This window comes from Arachis stenosperma, chromosome 4 (assembly GCF_014773155.1).
Source record: "Arachis stenosperma cultivar V10309 chromosome 4, arast.V10309.gnm1.PFL2, whole genome shotgun sequence".
NCBI lineage: Eukaryota > Viridiplantae > Streptophyta > Magnoliopsida > Fabales > Fabaceae > Arachis > Arachis stenosperma.
The window spans coordinates 19,588,320-19,591,991 of record NC_080380.1 but is presented as its reverse complement, the minus strand read 5'-3'; positions in this window follow the sequence as shown (position 1 = coordinate 19,591,991).

The window sequence follows — 3,672 nt, the reverse complement described above, 5'->3', positions numbered from 1 at the left end:
CATACCATACAGTCTAGCACACACTCTGGGAACCCCTCCACCCCCAGTACCACATGCCTGCGTGACCGTTTTCTCAGACTCCCCCTCATTACACACCTCAAATACCTTAGAGACCGCTTCCCCATCGTCCTTGGTACCACTAACTGAATTAGGTACATGCGTATCCTTTTTGAAATTCAAATAATCAACTTAACATCATTCAAAAGCACATCTTTAATTACTATTCTGTCCTCCCCATGTTCAGCCACCGTATCACTACCGTTAATCAATTACGCCGCCGGATCCCACTGCTCCGCCACCTTCATCAGGAAATTGCCAGGGGCATCGGAAATTACATTCTCAGCACAGACTATGGGGCTCCCCTCCATACTATCCGCCCCACAAGCTTGGGAACCCACTGATACAAAGGATTTATACTGGTTCGGAATTTAACAAAATAATTCCGTTGTTAGTATAGTCCAAACCAATAGTCAATCCTCAAATCAAATTAAATTTGGTTTTGTCACATGTACATACCCCAATGAAAATTAACCGAAGTATTTAGACTCCGGGTCGTCTCACGAGGAATTGCAATAAAGTGGTCAATTATTGGCTACGAAGAACAAGGGGTTTGATTTATAAGAGGGGCAAGAAAAGTAAATCAATCAAGTAATTAAAGAAAGCAAGGTAAAGAACTCTTGGCTAAGACGTAGGTAATTGAGATCACCATCCTTGTCAACATTCCAACTATTGATAATTATGAGGAACTGAGCTCATTAGGTCTACTCACTAAAGCCTTAAGTACGTAATATCTACCCCTAGGCTTGGAGTACGTCAAATGGCTTGATCAACATCAATCCATAGGTCCCAACCTAGCTACCAATTAGCTTAGTAGTAGGCTAGAGTCAATGGTTATCAAATTGATCACCAAGGGTTTCAAATCATCAATCCAATGAGACCCAATGACTCAAGATCACTCAATTCTCTTAGCCTAGGTCAAGAGTAAGAAAAACTACTCAAAATTTAAAGAAAACATTTCATCAAACACCTAGAGTGCAATAAAAGTAAACATCACAAAATGCAAGAATTAACAAAACCCATAACTAACATAAGCAAGTAATCAATAATAGCAAGCAAGATCACATAAAAGAAACATAGAAACATGAAATTGCATTAAGAGGAAATTAGATCCAACAATGTTCATCAACATAAAAGATAGCAAAATGAGAAATTAACACCACAACTAAGAGAATCAAGTAGTACAAACAAGAAGTCATAAAGGAAACAAGATGAAAACATGAAATTGAATCAAGATCTACAAGAAATTAACCTAATCCTAACCTAATTATAGAGAGAAGATGGGGCTTCTCCCTCTAGAAAACTAACTAAAGACTCATGTTGACTAACTAACTGCTCCCCCTTGCTTGGGCTTCAATTTTGCATGAAATACACTCAGAAACAGGTTGGATTTGGGCCTGGGCAGCTCAAAAATCTCCCCCCAGCATTTTGCCTTTAAGTAGGTCAGGTGCGAGTATCGGCACGTACGCGCCATGTGCGCGTGCGCGTCGATTGGCTATTTCTTCATCCGCGCGTACGCGTCATGTACGCATGCGCGTCGCCATGCGATGTAACTTCTACGCGCGCGCGCCTTGTACGCTTGCGTGCCCATCGATGCATTCCCAATCCTTGTTTCTTCATGCATTCTCCACTTTGTATGCTTTTCTCCTCATTTCTTCCATCCGATACTTGCCTTATGAACCTGAAATCACTCAACAAACACATCAAGGTATCGAATGGAATTAAAGTGAGTTAAAATCACCAATCTAAGGGCCTAAAAATCATGTTTTCACACTTAAGCATAATTCAAGGGAGAATTACAAAACCATGCTATTTCATTGAATAAATGTGGGAAAATGTGATAAAATCCCCTAAAATAAGCACAAGATAAACCATGAATTTGGGGTTTATCAAATCTCCCCACACTTAAACTAAGCATGTCCTCATGCTAGAATCAAGAAAGAAGCAAAGGGGTATCAACATTTATTCAATGTAAACTAACTAAATGCAACCTATCTATATGCGATCTATCTACATGAATGCATCCACTTGGTCAAAACAAGTCAATTTCTAAGAACACATATACAAGAACAAGGGCTAAGGTAATAGCAATCAAATCAATCCACAATTGAATTGAATCATTGAAAGAGTTTACAAACTTGCAAGAAAAGATTATCATGGGTGGAAACATGTAATTGAGCGATCGAACCCTCGCCGGATGTGTATCCGCTCTAGGCACTCAAGTGTATGGGGGTTGATTCACTCAAGTCTTCCCTAATCATGCTCTCTAAGATTTGTTTTTTATCTAACAATCAACAATTACTTTTTGCATGCATACAAATATCATGAGGACTTTCCCATAGGTTGTAATGGGGCTAGGGTCAAGGTAGGGTGCATATGGTAAAGTGAGCTTGAGATTTGGATCTTTGATTAATTTAAACTTCCCACCTAACCTATGACAACCTATACAATTCTAAACAAGCCTAACTATCCATTCCTCACTTTTCCACACACTCATGCATCTCCTTTTTTATCACCACACATATGCATTGATTATCATTGAGCTTCACCTTGGGGCATTTTTGTCCCCTTTTTATTGCAATTCTTTTTCTTTCTTCTTCTCTTTTTTTTTAACTAAAATATATACAAGAACATCAATGCATATGGTTTACACATGATTAATACATGAGTGTGTACCCAATTCCCAAGATTTTCAACACAACTACAAAACATGCTTTCAGCTCTTACCCAATGTATCCAACTTTTCCAAAATTTGGTAATGAACACTCTCACTAGCCTAAGCAAATCAAAGATCCAAACAAGGAACATTTATTATTTTTTCACTTAGGCTTGTAATGTGCTACAATTAAGAACAAATGGGTTAAGCATAGGCTCAAATTGGCTAACCATGGAAGATAAAAGGTAGGCTATTTAGGTAAGTGAGCTATTTGAACAATGGCCTCAATCATATAAATGCATGTATACACAAAATAATAGACATAAAGAATCAAACAAATCAAAGATTACACTCATAGGAAGAGAATAATGCACACAAAAAGGAAAGTAAGCGGTTATGTATGATGTAACCACACAATTAGGCTCAAATCTCACATGCTTGTGTTCTTGGCTCAAGACATGATCCATAAAGTATATAATTCAAGCAAGTTCTAAAAAAATTTCAACAAATTGGGGTGGTGCCCTAGAAATGGATTTCTTGAAAATTTTCATCATATTAACCAAACTTATTCTAATGGAATGTTGTGATTCGAAAAACTAAAAAAAAATTCTTAGTTTACCCCTTTTCCAATCAAGGCAATTTTCATACGCAAAGGGGATCAACTAGGTTTCAACAATCTACAATGTTTTTTTCCAATTCACAACCAAAAAGGCTAAAACAACTATATAATAAAAATCCAACCAAAATATGGACTGTATACAATCTACGGTGCAAAATGCGACAACTAAGATAAGTAATCCCAAGATAACAAATATATACAATAATCTCAAAGTGATCTCAAAGATAAAGTGCAAAATGAAATAAAGTAGCAGAAACTAGAAGATAAATGTCCGAAAGTTCACCATACAACGGTCACGAACGGTGACCTCCCCATACTTTAGGATGAAGCATCGTCCTCA